General features: G+C 42.7%; 1 protein-coding gene across 1 annotated transcript in view; it reads right to left on the reverse strand.

Moving 5' to 3' along the window:
• RAB3A (RAB3A, member RAS oncogene family) overlaps nucleotides 1-3164 on the reverse strand; it is a 70312-nt gene extending 67148 nt beyond the window's left edge. The window contains exon 1 of the mRNA XM_069976661.1: nucleotides 3091-3164. The gene's annotated coding sequence lies outside the window, so the exon portion shown is untranslated. The remainder of the gene's footprint in view (nucleotides 1-3090) is intronic.
• Nucleotides 3165-17133: the final 13969 nt, after the last annotated feature.

The raw sequence follows: 17133 nt of genomic DNA on the forward strand, positions 1-17133 counted from the left end.
ACAGAACAGAATCTCTATTTTTGCAGATAATACTAAACTGGGTAAGTAATCACACAGAGGAGGATAATATATTACAGAGGGATTTGGAGAATCTAGAGGCTTGGGCAGATAAATGGCAAATGAAGTTTAATGTGGATAAATGTAAATATAGATGAGCGAAGCGGCCGAGGTTCGGGTTCGTATTTTCCAGGCGGTCCTCAGGCTGTATCCACCCTCTCCACGAAGCGGGCAGACAGTGGGAATCAGAAGCTGAGAGTTCAGGTTCATACGAACCCGAACCTCAGCCGGTTCGCTCATCTCTAAAGGTTATGCATTTGAGCCGTACAAATAATAAGTAAAGTTATGTGCTAAATAATAAAACTCTGGGTAAAACTGCTTTTAAAAAGGACCTGGGGGTATAGGTGGACAGTAAACTCAACTTTAGTCCAGGCAGCAGCTGCCAAGGATGACAAAATAATGGGATGCATCATAAAAGGCATAGATGAGAACTTAGTTTTGCCTCTTTATAAATCACTGGTCAGACCACACATGGAATACTGTGCACAGTTTTGGGCACCAGTATATAAGAAGGACACAGCTGAACTGGACCGGTTGTAGAGGAGGGCAACCAAAGTCATTAAGGGAATGGGTGGGTTACAGTACCAAGACAGGTTATCAAGCTTGGGATTATTTAGTTTAGAAAAAAAAGACGTTTTAGGGGCAATCTGATCACAATGTGCAAATATATGAATGGACAGTACAGAGGTCTTTGTAGTGATTTTTTTACTTTTAGGCCTGTAACCATGACAAGGGGGCATCCTCTACGGTTTGACCATCAGCACTGACGCAGATTCTTTACTGTAAGAGCAGTGAGACTATGGAACTCTTTGCCACATGATGTTGTCATGGTTGATTCGTTGAATACGCTCAAGGAAGGCCTGGATGCTTTTCTTGAAAAATATAATGTTACAAGTTACGGGCACTAGATTACAAGTGATAGGACAATGATCCAGAAATGTATTCTTATTGTCATTGTAGTCGGAAAGGAATTTTCTCCCTGTGATGCGGCAATTGTCATCTGCCTCATAAGGGTTTTTGCCTTCCTCTAGATCAACACAGTAGAGTTTCTCTAGGTTGAACCTAATGAAGTCTTGTCTTCTTTCAACCTTATTAACTATGTTACTATGTAAACATGGAGCACAGACTACTGTATTTGCAGTTGCAATCTGTAAGTACACATGATTATTTCTTATACGGACCATATCATTTGTTTGCAGGGACATAACAAGATGCAAATCATAACTATACTTAGAGGCAGAAGGGAGTTTGAGAAGTTCCAGGTTCTTCTAAGGAAAGACACAAAGGCAGAGGTTGGATATATGTGTTCAGCATTACATTTTATATAGAGAAAAGACCTGATCCTATATTGTCTTCTCGTAATGAAATTGGATGGTGTTGTGTGATATTACTAAGGATTTCCTGTTTTGATGGCATACGTTACTTCGTCATCTGTACTCTGTGTTCTGTTTAGGAGCTGCGGGGGAGTTCAGAACACGTGGCCACCTGTTTAGATTCTTCTGTTGATGCTAATAGTGGAGCACCACTGAGGCCTAGAAAATTCCAAACCTCAATTAGATATAGCTGTCTCTTACACAGCACACATCATCTTTAACAGTACAGAGGATCATGTCTTAATATGCAATTTCTGAAAATGAAGGCTAATAGACAGCAGGATTCATGAAAGATTACTGTAGTGCATCTATGGTGATTGCTGTTTTCATGCAGGACTGCCATCTGCCTTTCTCACAGTGTGGCATACTTCACAGCACATCTGCTGTTTTTCTCCAACCTTGTAAATCAATGTAATACCAGTATCGAAAGCAGAAATTTTCTTGTGTTCAGTATAAAGGGTTAACTGCAGAAGCCGGAGGGAATTAAATGGGCATTTCCATCTTGGAAACCTTTTTATCTTAGAAAATTGGCACAGTGGTCTTTTCTGAAGTTAGTTCACTCCGCTACAACAAACATTACATTAAGATATCAGTCAGATCCAGTTATTTCAGAATCCAGCTTGAGGTTACTTCCAAGCATCATAATTAATTGTTTACAGTACAAATTATATGCTTTGCAGCCTGACGCTGGGTGACCACAGTCTACCTGCTGTCAGTAATCACTGTGTTTCTTAAGAAATTCTGTATTCTAGCCAAGGAAACCTGCCTACATAACTCTCAGAGCCTAAATACATTGTGACATGTAACCCAGTAGAAGCTCTTATATTCACCCTGGTAAGATTTTCCCTTCAGTGCAGAGAAACTGCCAAATCCAACACAAGAAGACTGCTACCGCCATTACACCACAGAGGATTCCCTCCTCTGCCTCCTGTGTTGTGTTTGTTGTAGTGGATGCTGGAGAAAGCATTGGCCGCTGATAGGTGAAATAAATAACATTGATCATTTTGTAACAATGGTACCAATCAAGAGATGGGGCATATTTACCCTTTAGAACTGGGCTAATCCAAGCTCTGTCCTGGGGTCTGTTCGTCAGGTGATGGAGTTCTAGCAGTGCTGTGTCAAAGAGGCGTGGCCTAGAGCAGCCATTAGGCCTGCGATGCCTCTCCATTCCTCCCCACCGCCTTCAGGCGTGATTCCTCCTCCTTGTCCTGTCAGTACTGGGGCTCACTACAGCGCATTCACAGGATTTTGACAACTCTGAAGAGGAGGAATCCCACCCGCGATCCCCGTATGGTAATTTTATTGCCAGCATCACTACACACGCAACAATACCAAATATGGGTACTTTTCTAGTACGTTTGTATTGGGGATTTCTCTTTATTTATTATTGTCTTATTTCATATGTTTTTATTACATTTATACTTTATTTTACTGTCCCACTTAGAGGACTTCACTGTCTGATTGCCTGATGACAGGTGTAATACATAGCAGTGCTGATCAGTACTGCATTATATTGTGCCCTTCAAAAGCATAGCTGATAGTAATCTGCTGTATTGCTCTTTGTAATAAAGAGAATGATCAGCCGATGACAATGATCACTATGTGTAATAGCGAAGCAATGCAGGGCTGATGACTGTGTTGAAAAAAAAGTTATACATACCTATTTGTTCTTCTTGCTTTTGCCCGCTTGTTGACAAAGCTGCTGACACACCCATTTACGTTAGTGATCGACCTGTAATACAGGGCTGAGCCTGACACTCCGGTTGTCATAGCTACTATCGGGACTCTTAGCCTGTGGATAGGGGAAACCTTAAATTGAAGTACCCCTTTAATGTTATGACCACTCTTGTGTTTGTTCTTATTTCAAATACTCAGCATATATCCTCTTGTGTATTTAGCCTACATACTCTCTTAACAATCAATGGAGCCTAAGAATATGAAGCCTTTTATTTGCATCCATATTTGTATGTGTGGATGAATAACAGATTAAAATGGTGAGGAGTGAATCATGAGAGCCAGTGCTTCCTGCCTATGATTACATGGGCTATAAATGAGCTGATCATCACATACAGGGACATGAACAGATGCTTCACATGTGACAATTCAGAACCCTGGACAGTTCCTGAGACAGAATGATGTATAAACTGAGACAGCGATTCATCTAAAGCAAAGTCGGGAATGAGTCCAAAAAGAGAAAAAAAGTATATAGAAAAAAGTACTACCTCTACTTTCTTTTGTAGCTACACAAAAAGTGCACATGGATTTGTTATCCAAGCCAAAATTATCAACAGATAATAGGCAGAGAATATAGATGAAGCGTATTATAGGTGAACTCCAGCGATCCCATAAAAAATGTAATTCACAAAAAGCATATAGATGCACCCGCCGACCCCCCACCGATTGTCTGATACCTTTCCCACTTGTCTATGCTGCTCCTAGCCCCCGATTCAAACTTTTACAAATGGCACCCGGCAGGGAAACTACATTTTCCAGCATGCATTGCACCTCAGAGCCAACTGCTGGGTAGCCGCCCCTGTCGTTTAGCATCTGCCCAACACTGGCTCCTTCTGCTTTGCACTGTGAACACAGTGGGGGACATTTACGAACACTCTGCCCCTGGCGTGGCCTTCTTCTGCACCAGATTTACCATAATTTACGCCTGTTCACAAGCGATTGTGTGATAATGTATCTGTGATACTGTTGTGTAATATTGTATGTGTGATACTGTTGTGTGAATGTATGTGTGATACGGTTGTGTGATACTGTACTGTATATGTGATATTGTATGTGTGAATGTATTTGTGATACTGTACTGTCTGTGTGATACTGTATGTGTGATACTGTATATGTGATACTGTTGTGTGATATAACACCTGAAATCCACAGGCTTCTATTACAAATAAACAATCTCAAGTGTAACAGCAACTTCTCCATTATAAATATGTAATGTTATACACCAGTAAGTTACCCAGTGTTAATTTTTAACAAAAATTTGCCAGACTTCACTTCGTTTAGGGGAAAAAAACATGTTTTAATACCACTTCATGCATCTTCTCGGTCCCCATCGCCCTTCAGTAGACCCCCACCAACAACTTCCTCTTCTAAATGTAAAAGCTTTATATAAATCCCCTTATCTCACATTCTCAGTAAGACGGACAGTTATATCTTCATTAAAATAGAGAATATTTAAATGTACAAAGACTCAATGGATGGAAATAAAGCAAACCCAGGGAAATATTTGTTATACCTTTATCCAACCCAAAACTATGGCGTTATTATGGAGCAGGCCTCCTAGGCTATTTACTGAAGATTAGAATCCATTCAGTCATTAGTGGTACTAATGGATGAGAAGAACTGTCTCACAGTGATGTTCCTATCCATGGCACATATGTTTAAAGGGGTATTCCTATCTAAACAAGCATATGTTACATTGTTCCTCATGCAGAGTTATTAATATTTGCAGCTCTCCAGCAACGGCCGCGCCTGCCCAGTAGCATTTGTATTCACGTTTAGGCTGGTTCTCGGGAGCATGCATTGTTTGCTCATTTGTGGTAATCTCCCATCCAGCCATGTCTTTGTATTAGTATTCAGGTAAATAGGGTGACTCTGGCACATGGTCTGTAGCATTTTAGTCTTTAGTCTTATAGTGCTGTAATTGGTGAAAGCTAAATAATCGGCATTTGAATCCCTTTGCCTGGAGAAGGTGGATGCAGTCCGAGGATAGCCTAAAAAACATGAGGACAGCCTATGGTCTATGACTGTATCTATGTTTTCCATGCAGTCCATTTGATTGATTGTATGTGACCCGAACTTTCAGCAAGTTTGCTCATCTTTAGTTTCTATGTACCTCTTACTATAAGACAACTTGATAAATCTCCCAAGTTTTTTTTTTTTTGTTAACCAAATTTAAGAATCAATGGTAATTTTTTTTCTAATATTCCATCTACTATATTTTAAAATAATCCTAAAATCACCCAGGTTTCATTCTGACCACTAAGCCTACAACTAAGCTGAGACGTCTTGTTCTGTACAGATCACTTTCCAGCAGTGTCCTCTGTATCGTAACTGTCAATGGTGACAGCAATGTATAGATATACAAAGGTACACACAATGAAGGTCGCGGCTCAGTCTTTACCTCCCTCCTTTTCCTCAGTGTGACAGCTCCAGACTAGTAGTGCCTGGTCCATAGAAGCTTGCTGTAAATCATATCTCAAAATGCTGTTAAAGACAGCTCAGACAAGATGACCCTATAATAATGTAAAAGAAAATCAAACAATGTATAAGTATCTGATTTTCAGATCATTAAAAATATCTAGATGATACTTAGACTTTAGCTGCTGAAACACCTGTAGCTGTGTCCTGTTTGGTCCCCTCTTCTAGAACACCATTCACACTAGGCAGGAGTATGGCCCAGAGCAAAGGCTTATTATATGCCATGAAGAAGCTAGTACAGTGAAGGTCCATCCCGGCATAAGGCCACCTTATCATTGGTGGGATGGTTTACACTATTTGCAAATGGTAACCAAAACCCTTATTATTTTTAATGGAGACTATTTTAGCAGTGGAGGGGCTGCTTTTAATGATTTTCATATTTATATTGGGTCTGTATCTTGCCATTGTGGCGAGCTGTTGCAATCATCTGTGTTTTTGCAATTTCAGCCATATCAACGTGCTCCTGCCTAGTGTGAGCCCAGAGCATAGGCTTATTATATGCCATGGAGAGGCTAAAGTACAGTGTATGCCCATCCCGAGCATAAGGCCACCTTATTGTTGGTGGGATGGTTTACACTTTTTGCAAATGGTAACCAAAACCCTTATTATTTTTATGGAGACTTTTTTTTAGCAGTTGGCGGGGGGGGGGGGGGGAGTCTGCTTTTAGTGATTTTCATATTTGTATTGGGTCTGCATCTTGCATTTGTGTTTTTGTGAGCTGTGTCCTGTTACTGGGATAAAGGGTGGGACACGACCCCATCAGATTGTCCTCATTACTGATGGCCACCTCCTGGTTTGATAGGTATGGGCTGGCATGGGGATGTGGCCTGAACGGGGACGTAAGCGGACGTGTCGCTTTGAGCACCTGCTCACAAATCCTGCAACCTATCCTCTCCATGATAACCGGACACTAGCTGGCGCTCCTCGTTCTTCCCTCGCTCTCCTCTGCTGCTGAGCCTGGTGAGCAGTACTTCATGATGCTGAACAGCAAATCAACTCACAGCCAGATGGGCAAAGAAGCCGGAACTGCTACCTAAGCAAAAACAAGATCTTCATAAAACAATCTTCACCAATCTAATGAGAGGATTACAGTTATGGAACAAAGGGTCAGTGATCTGGAAGACCAGCTACTACCCATGACTTGTGATCTTAAACAGGTGGTGCACAATGTATTCCTTGATATCTAAATGAGATGATATGGAAAATCGCCTCCTGACTTAAAGGGGTTCTCCAGCGCTATAAAAACATGGCCACTTTCTTCCAGAGACAGACCCTCTCTTGTCTCCAGTTTGGGTGGGGTTTTGTAACTCAGTTCCATTGAAGTGATTGGAGCTTAATTGCAAACAACACCTGAACTGGACACAAGACTGGTGCTGTCTCTGGAAGAAAGTGGCCATGTTTTTGTAGCGCTAAATAACCACTTTAACCATAATTGGTGGAAAGAATTCAAATTTTCTCAGATTTTTGAGCAGAAGTTCAAAAGCGTTGCTCTCACTTTATTGATATCAAGAAAAGACTATGCTCTTTAAACGCCATCTATTCAATGTAGTACCCGGAAAAGCTGAGGATGGTTGCCCTAGGAACTACACATTTCTTTGAATCTCTGCAGGAGGCATTGTCTTTACTGGATGCCAAAGAGCAGCGAATCCGTCAAGGGAAATTGGTGGACTAACCATTTCCAGAGACCGTTTATAATGCTGCACTGCAGTCCTTATTACCATGGGACTGGTAGCTATGTACACAAACTGTTCTCTTACAACACTGTCATTTTTATTATGTTTCTTCTTACCTATTAAGTTATTTATATTCATTCCTATTGCTAGCCTGTTCAATTGCTGGGTTTTCTGTTCTGACTATATCCTGAGTGGCAGCAAGCTATTTTGTACACTGCATGATGGTTTTGTATTGTTTGGTTACTTGCATTTAGTACTTCATTATTTGGATATTGGGGTATTAGGATTCTTGATTTGAGGTTTGTCACTTTTTGGTTATTTACATATTATTTATGCTGCTGCTCTTTGTATTTGCCCATGATTGGTTTTTACCATGTTGAATCGGAACCGGTCAACAGTAATGTGTATGTTTTTAAATGATTTTAAATGTTTGTCCCTTGCATTTATGTGTATACATAAAAACTGAATATATATTTTTTCCATTATTCAGAGATGCAGTTTGTTTTTTCCAAAGCATAGCTGTTGGTAATTTTGATGTTTGATTACTAAGGTTATCACTGGGCAGGCCCCGGCTAGGCATCTAGGCAATAGTTCAGCATTATGGTTAAGCTCTACAACTACTTTACACATATTAAAAGCACATGTTTTGGACTCACTGCTATTTAGCAGAGTTGTAAAGGGGCCATTCCATCCAAACTGAACCTTTTCGTAATACCTGTAACACCTAGTTAAACCTAGTAAAACTGCAATTTAAACAAGAGTCTTAATGTATATTTATAACTTTTGTGGTTAAATTGCATTTTTCTAAATTAGATGTTTAACTAGGTTACGAAAGGTTACGAAAGGTTCAGTTTGGATGGAATGGCCCAAAGAAGACCCCATTCAAGGTGCCGCCAAGGCTTTCTTTCAGAAGGCCATGTCTTTTATGTTTTGGGTTAGAATCTGGTTGTTACCTTGTGGTAATGCATTTATTTGTTTCTGCGAACATCTACCTTCCTATTTTAGATTACTGCCCCTATTGTATACATGGACGGGGATATTTACTTATGTATAGCAATGGCTAATAGATTGCATTTACTGTTGTGGAATGTGAGGGGTATGTGAGATGCCGCTAAACCATGCACCATTTTTAATTTATTGGTGGATTACCACCCAGGCATTTTTTGCCCCATGAATACCCATTTAACAGAGGAATCAATTTGTTTTGTTAAAAAGAATCACCGGGGTGGACACAGGAAGAGGCGTGGCTAGTGGCATGACGGAGTAGCCGCACACATTGCTCTCTCTCCCTGCTCCATGAGGATCCTGAGCTGCTGATGACAACCCTGAGCTTCCCATATGAGTGCTGGGATGCCGGGCTACACTGTGCGGGCCTCTGATGAAAACTGGGAATGGAGAGAAGAGGAGGCATATGGTGGAGGAGACAGCGGTGGGAGTCGGCCTTCCGGAGGTGCTGGCGGTTGTGGAAGATGCCGGGCCCAGGAGCTGGCTGATCCTTCAGGCGCTGCATTCTCCCGGGAAGGACGCTGGGGGCTCTGCTTATGTGCACCCCCTCCCCTTGCTGAGAGGGACGAGGGGTGAGAGCGTACTGGGCTACAAAAATCTGGATGTTGGCAGTTAAGGCTGATGGCGGGGTCTGCAACGCCGGCGTCCGTGGCTACACAGCTAGCACTGAGCTGTTTTAAGGATTGGGTGAGCAAGAGCACTGGTGTATTTTGAGGCTGGAAGCCGGTTCTTGACAGTATACTTATGATTTTTTTTTTTGCTCTGCCTGTTTTGCTTTGTAGCCCTCTTCCACAGGGGCGGAAGGAGTTAAAGGAATTGGGGTGGTGGGAGGTATGGTGTATCTTGAACCCAGATAAGCGGGAATATTCATGCTTTAGCAGCTCGTATGATGCGGCTTCACGCATAGACTTGTTACTGTGTAATCTTCCAGCTTTGCGGCAGGTTAAAAGGATTTTTTATGCTCCTAGATCCATATCTGATCATACCCCTCTCGTTGTTGAGTTAGGGGAAGATCAGAGGTCAGGTGCTTATAATAGGTTGAAAATTAATCCCCATTGGTTGTCGATTATCGACCAAGAACAACATCGACCAACAAGGGGTCTGCATCATTATTAGTTGTGTGGGATACTTTTAAGGCTTTTTTGAGGGGAATCCTAATCCAACATATCAAGAGGTGTAAAAGGGGGTTTGCGTCTAGGGAATTGGAGTTGCAGGAGGCAGTACACCAGAGAACCATGGAGCATGCGGAAAGGGCTTCTGTAGAGAGCTGGGACAGCTTAAAAGTCGCACAAGAGGACTTCAGGAAGTTTATAAAGGAGAAAGTGCAACATAGATAGTTTTTTTCTGGGCAAGATAAATTTGTACATGGGGAGAAACCCAATAAATTGCTGGCTAGAATTTTGACAACCGGCCGACAACCAGGAGATAGCATCAGTTGTTGGTAGAGATGGGAGTTTGGTGGTGGGAGTCAGGTATTGCTGAAGAATTTAGAGTTTTTTTTCAGAATCTTTACTGTTCCGAGTCCTCAGGGTGGGATGAGCGGATTGCCGGCCGGCTTGCAGGGGTGGAGCTGCCCGTGGTGGCGGAGGAGGACAGGGATCGCTTGGAGGGGGAGATCACAGTGTCAGATTTAGAGGAAGCTCTAGCATCTATATCAGGAAATACCTCACCTGGTCCAGATGGGTTACCTTTCCAGATATATAGGAAATATTCCGCCGTAATCCTGCCCACACTTGCCGAGGTATTAAATGAATCCTGTAAAGGGGGGATGTTATCTGAGTCTATGAGAGAAGCCCATATAATTTTGCTGGGGAAAAAGGGGAAGGATCTGAAATTGGTCGAATCATACCGCCCCATCTCGCTCCTTAACACTGACGTTAAGCTTTTTGCAAAAGTGCTGGCAAAGATAATTAAAAGAGTTATCCCCCAGCTGATAGGTGAGGAGCAGGGGGGTTTCATGCCCAATAAGACAGTGCAAGATAACATCATTAAGCTCCATTCGGCTATCTTGGAGCGTGGGAAGGGGGCCCACTCCATCCTGTCGTTGTACGCAGCTAAGGCCTTCGACAGGGTGGAATGGGGGTACCTCTGGGAGGTATTTGCTAACTTTGGCTTTGGGCCGGTATTTCTGGGGCAGATTAAAACACTATATCATGATCCCATAGCCCGTTTATTAATTAATGGTAACCCTTTAGAACCCTTTGCGCTCGTCCGAGGAACTTGGCAAGGCTGTCCATTCTCCCCTTTTTTATTTTCACTGTATATAGAACCTTTGGCACAGTGGGTCAGTGGGTTGGACTATGAGGGGTTCGGTATAGAAGGTAATAAGAACAAACTCCTGTTGTATGCCGACGACATTCTATTGTTGGTTAAGGACCCTGACAGTAAATTATCGCGTATTGTAGATGAACTGAGTGAGTATATTATCCCGTCTGGGTTATCCATCAACTGGCATAAGTTTTCCTTACTAAATTTGGGATCCTCCTTCTCCTCCGCAGTCACTGGTAAGTTAAGGGTTTTAGGGCCCATGGAGCCGTTGGAATATCTGGGTATCAAGGTAGGGCCCAACGTTTGTGACTTTTGTGAGTTGAATATATTTGCCTAAACCTGGAAAAGAGAATTAATGTGTGGAAAAGGCTACCAGTTTCAATGGCAGATAGACTTGCCATTGTAAAGATCGTCCTTCCCCAGCTACTCTTCTTTTTTGGAGCTTTCCCTGTATGGGTGAGTGATAGGTGGATTAGGAAGATTGAGATCCTACTGGGGAACCTCGTCTGGGGGAGGAAACGGGTGAGACTTAAATACAGAGCTTTCAGTGGCCCTAAAAGGGTAGGTGGCTTTTCCACACCCGATCTTAGATTATATTTTATTTCTTCACATTTAAGTAAGTTAGCAGGATGGAAAAGTATTTCTCCTCTTCAGCACAAGGTTGGGATCAGTAATTATGACAATGTATTTGAATTGCTTGAAGCTGGTGACTGGGGTGGTGGGGTAACTAACAATTCACTATGTAATCTATACGATAAAGTATGGTCCTACACTAAACAAAGATGTGGTATAGTGGGTAGTATGAGTTGTTCTCCATTATGGAACAATTTCCACTTGTTGGAATTTATGAAGATTCACAACTGGAAATTTTGGCACGTAAAAGGGATTAAGTTGGTATCGCAGCTTTTTCAGAGTGGCAAGCTCATGACTTTTCAAGAGGTTAAGGAATGTTATGGGCTAGAAGATAAGCACAGGTTTTTTTTTCTACAACTAGAGCACGCGTGTAAAGCATCAGATGGTGCGAGTTATTTCGTGATTAATGAGCACAGAATATTTTCAGTGATACAGGGCATGGGAAAGGCAAGAAGAGGTCATTCTTTGATCTACAAAATTTTGGCTAATGAAATTAAGTATGTCGCACTAGATAGTAAGAAGGTAAAGTGGGAACAAGAAGTTGGCAATCTCGGGAGGAGGCATGGCAAAATATATGTGCAAAGTTGGATAACGTTTCCATGAATGAAGCTCACAAGCTGGTTCAATTTAGAATTCTCCACCGTAACTACTATTCACCTTTAATTTTGTTTAAGATGGGGATAAGAGAGTCGGCGAACTGTCCCAGATGTGGTTGAGATGATGCAGACTTTCACATAATCTGGGAATGTAGGAAAATCCAGGGTTTCTGGAAAGCGGTTTTTGATACTCTGAATTGTATAACCAAGCAGTACATCCCAAGGTTAGCGGTAATTGGGATTTTGGGCGGGTCCTGGGATATACCAAAGAACAGAGCTTTGTATACCAAATGTCTATTCTGTGCCAGGTTGCTTATTATGAGGGGATGGCTGTCACAGCTATCCCGTGTTAAAAGCCTGGAAGAATTTAGTTTCCCAGATTAAGCAGTATGAACTTCTGAGGTATAAAAGTAAAAAGGATGGAAGTCGCAAGCACCTGTTTATTTGGAAGGATTGGGTGTAGGGATGGTCCGAACCAAGTTAGGTTCGGGTTCGTACGAACCCGAACTCTCGGTAATGATTCCCGCTGTCTGCCTGCTCCGTGGAGAGGGTGGATACAGCGGGAGGACCGCCTGGAAAACTGGGATACAGCCATAGCCATAGGCTGTGTCCCAGTTTTCCAGGCGGTCCTCCCGCTGTATCCACCCACTCCACGGAGCGGGCAGACAGTGGGTGTCTGATGCCGAGCGTTCGGGTTCGTACGACCATCCCTACACCCAATCCTTTCAAATAAACAGGTGCTTGCGACTTCCATCCTTTTTACTTTTATACCTTGGCAGTTTCGGACCATCCCTAATTGGGTGTAAATGATCTGTCTAAAATAATTTGTTACCCTGGGTGTGTGTATTTTTGTTTTCCTTTTTGTGTTTTATTTATTTTCCTCTCACATCTGCGGGTCCGGGAGTGGGGTTGGGAGGGGGATGTTTATTGACATATGTTGGCAGCAGCAGAGGAGGGATACCTCTTATGTGTTTATGTCTCGCACAAGAGTATGAGATTCTTGGCGGTGTATCACCCTTTGATGTGATGATCCGCTCTGCCACTGGATGTTTAGCACGCACCGTTAAAAAAAAAAGAAAAAACAAATCACCGGTCCGATCACTGTGTCAGCATGAAATAATCCCTTACATCCAGTTTTCAAATACATCCAGTTTTCAAATGGTCTCGAAGAGGCTTTAAATGTGTCACCTGCTTGTTAGCCACAGGCCTGACACATCTGTGTTTGGGCTTTGTGCTGTGATTGACTGATTGATAAAGGCTTCTCCTTCAGCCTCTATCACCAATCATATAACATATGATCAGTATAAGAAATTATAGGATTCCTTCAAATAGTCTCCTTTGGGAAATTAAAGAGGAAGTTCCACAAAAATCAAAAAGGGCAGGCAGACAGGGGGAAAGAAAATAATGAAAAAGTAAACGTACCCCTCCTCATGCCTCTGTTGCATCACTCCCAGGTCCCAACTGCCAGTTGTCATCTTCTAGTGGAATCCGGGTACGCCACATACCCGACTCTTCAAGCTGCAACATCACGGCGCGGCTGAGCGATTGCCCACTCAGCCAGTAAGTGGCTAGTGTCTCGCCCCAGTCACTAATTGGCTGAGCGGCATTCGCACAGCTGGGTACATGATGTAACGCTGTAGCTAGAAAAGCTGCAGGACAGTGGCGGCTGTCAACAGGACCCAGGAGCAGTGGATACAACCTCTTTAAAGATTGGGCATGTGAGTTCCACCATTTGGAGAGGCATTGTTTCATACAGACAATACAAGGCCTTACTTTATCAAAGATATTTAGTGTGCCAAATAGCAAGTTTGCCACGAGTTTCCCGGCCTTATTGCCATGCCTCGGGTCCCTTATAATAAAGTCAAGAAATTCTAAGTTGCCATTGTTGTGCTTTATTCCACCCAGTTCGATTTTCCGTTGTGAGGACACAAATATAATGTATAAGCTTTGTTGTAGCTAATATACAGATCCCAACTTTGCACATCTAAAAGACAGCACTGTTCTTATGAGAGTGATAAAAGAAGCGTGGTATTCACATTTGACTTTACACCTTGGATAAAGTAATAAAAAAAATTCTATACACAAAAACTGACATAGTCGGCGGACACATTCAGACGAACCCAAGACATTAGGGACCTGCTGGTACACTGCCACCTAGATAAGCGGGATAAAATCACACGCACCTAGGGGTAACTATTGATGTAAAAATTATTGCCAATCCCTAGAGAATTCACAGCAGATTAGATTGGGAGGTAATATGCATATGGTTATGGATTGCATAATCTGCAGAAGTCAATTTGTGGTATATGCGCTAAACTGCACATGTGCATTGTACTATATAGGAAAAACCATTTGGCCCATGTGGAAGAGGTTTTCAGAGCATGGGTGATCACTGTATATGGGTGCCTGCAGATGATAAAACACATCAGGGTAATGTATGATCCCGCAATTAAAAGCTGGTGAGGATAGACAATTCGTGTTGGTAAAAAAAAAAGAGACATCTAATCATTAAAGAAGCAGTGCACTTTTTTTTTTTCTTTTTTATTTCTTCCCCTGCTGCAGGCTAATATGTACAATTACAATTGACTTTCAAGTTTCCAAATGCGTGGCTTCATTCCGCTGGTACCGTGTGGTTCAGGTCCTGCTGATGCCCACACAACCTGTTCTCATTAGCTGCAGGCCAGCTGGTGGTCAGAAGTCAGACTCTTCAATGCATCTCTATGAGCGCGCTCTCATAGAGATGCATTGGAGACCCTAACTTTCCGTCTTCAAAAATAGATTCAGAAGAGTGGTGACGTCTCCACCAGCAGGACCCGAATGGCGATGTACCACCAGAATGAAACTATACTGCAGAAAACCGATTGTCAATGGTAAGTGTACATATCAGCCTGCAGCTAGGGGTTAAATACCTGTAGTGATATAAATATTAAGTGAACCTATGTAATCCTGGATATATTGTCACATTGTGCAATAAGTCATATCTTGTTTATAACTTTGTACAGTTTGTTTAGCAGCACACGGAAAGTTGTTTAAAAGGGAGTGGCGAAGGAGTCACGTGAGGGTTTATCAAAGCGGCATTGAGCCGTGAAACTGCAGCTACCAGTCTCCTTTTACCCGCTACCTCTGTTTGCCAAATAAAGCTGGAAATGTTCACATGGCAAGGGTGAGTGCCGTCCTACTTCTTTCTTACTACACTTACTAATGTACTGTACAAGGGTCGCTGATTCAGAGATTTATTCTGATTGACAGATTTGGAGTTTAGAAGGAATTTTTGGCTTCTACCATTTTTTTTTGTTTGCCTACCATGGATCAACAGTTATAGGGTAATAGGCTGAACTGGATGATGGTAGGTCTTTTTAAGCTACTTACAAATGAACTAGCTTCTCTTAAAGGGGTTTATTCAGTGTTAGCCACTTTCTTCCAGAGACAGCACTACTCTCCTCTCTTTTGGGTGCAATTTTGCAGCTCAGTTCCATTGAAGTAAATGGACCTTAATTGCAAACCACACTTGAACTGGAGACAAGAGTCATGTCTCTGGAAGAAAGTGGCCATGTTTTTCTAACACTGGATAACCCCTTAAAGTGTCACTGTCATGAAATTTTTTTTTGCAGAAATGAATAGTCCATGCGATTTTAAGAAACTTTGTAATTGGGTTTATTATCCGAAAAATGCATTTTTATCATTAAAAAGCAGTTTGAAGCTCTCCCCCCTGTCTTCATTGTTCTCCTATGGAGAGAGCTAAAGAAAAGACCACAACAGGACAACAAAGAGTTAATCTACAAATCCCTCACGGGATATCTCCTGTGACATCACCAGTGACCTGTCTGAGCTCGGATTACAGCTGTCACCCAGTAATGCCTGTAATCCTCTGTTATCTGCTTTCTGCTGCCGGCTAACTCCCTCCTTCCTCCTCCCCCCTCCCCTCTCCCTAGAACAGTCAGGGTACGTCTCCTGCAACAAGTCACAATTTTCAGATTTTTTGGAGTGGATGAAAAAGAGGAAGGAGGGGGGGACCTGGGAAAAGGCTTTTTACATGCAGATAATGGCAGATTTGGCTAATAAACCCAATTACAAAGTTTCTTAAAATCGCCTGGACTATTGATTTCTGCAAAAAAAAAAAATACGACAGTGACTCTTTAAGTGTTAGGGCCGTATTATATGTAGCAATGTAGAGGAATAAGCGAGTGCTGACCTGTCAGTTCAACACTTTCTTCCTCCTTATTCCCCACTTGCTGTCTGTGCTATTACACGCACAGACATCAGGCAAGGAGGAGCAGGGGGGCCGCGGGGAGCTACGGCCTGGACAGTCTTTAGATTGTTTAGTGGGCCCATTGAAGAGAGCAGCGGTTTGTTACAGCAGACCATCACTATCGGGATTATTCAACCTGTTTTAAGACCATGATCTGTCAGCTGATAGTCTTCTTTTGACAGGTGAATACGGCCTATAATTGTTTGGTGTACTAGGGCCCTTAGAGATAGCAACAGAGTAAGGCTAGAGCCATATTACACAGAGCAATAATCTGCCCTATCAGGCCAATTCGGCAGACTATTGTTCTGTGTAATAAACACAACGATCACTTAAAGAGCCGCTTGGCTTACTGATGTCTTTTAAACATGTTTAAAAATCACAATCTACCAGCAGCGCATGGCTACATGTAGTGGTGCCGGGCAACAGCTGATGACAATGTAAAAATACAAAAATTTATACTTACCTTTTCTCCCCCATTGTCCTGCAACCTTCTGTCCCTGTCTCGACCAGTAATTGGCTAAGCAACCTGTCAATGAAGATATATAGGCCATGTATAGACTCAATGGGCAAGTGCCAATCTAGACCCTTAACGACAACGGGCGTACATTTACGCCCTCACTGCCTGGGACTTAACGCAGGAGGACGTAAATGTACGCCCTGGCGCAGTCCCGGGCTATGGAGCAGGCTCATGAGCTGAGCCCGCCCCATACCCTCAATGGCGGGCCGCCGCAATCGCCCTCCATTAACCCCTTAAACGCCGCAGCGTTTAAGTATAAGTGACCGGAGCATCTCCGGTCACTTAACGATCGGGTCCCCCGCAGCGTGTCTTCAGGGGTCTTGATCGCTTTTCCTGACTGCCGGTGGTCTTCTCCTTACCTCCGTGCAGTCTTCAGGCAGGCCAAATCAGAGGATCACGGATATCACTGATCCCTGCAATGCTATGGCATAGCAGGGATCAGTGTTACTGATCTAATATATGTAAGTGATAGTTCCCTAAGTGCCCCAAAGCCCCTCCCCCAATAAGTGTAAATCACCCCCCCCCCTTCCCATTGCATACATAAAACACA

Source organism: Dendropsophus ebraccatus, chromosome 7 (genome assembly GCF_027789765.1).
Source record: "Dendropsophus ebraccatus isolate aDenEbr1 chromosome 7, aDenEbr1.pat, whole genome shotgun sequence".
NCBI lineage: Eukaryota > Metazoa > Chordata > Amphibia > Anura > Hylidae > Dendropsophus > Dendropsophus ebraccatus.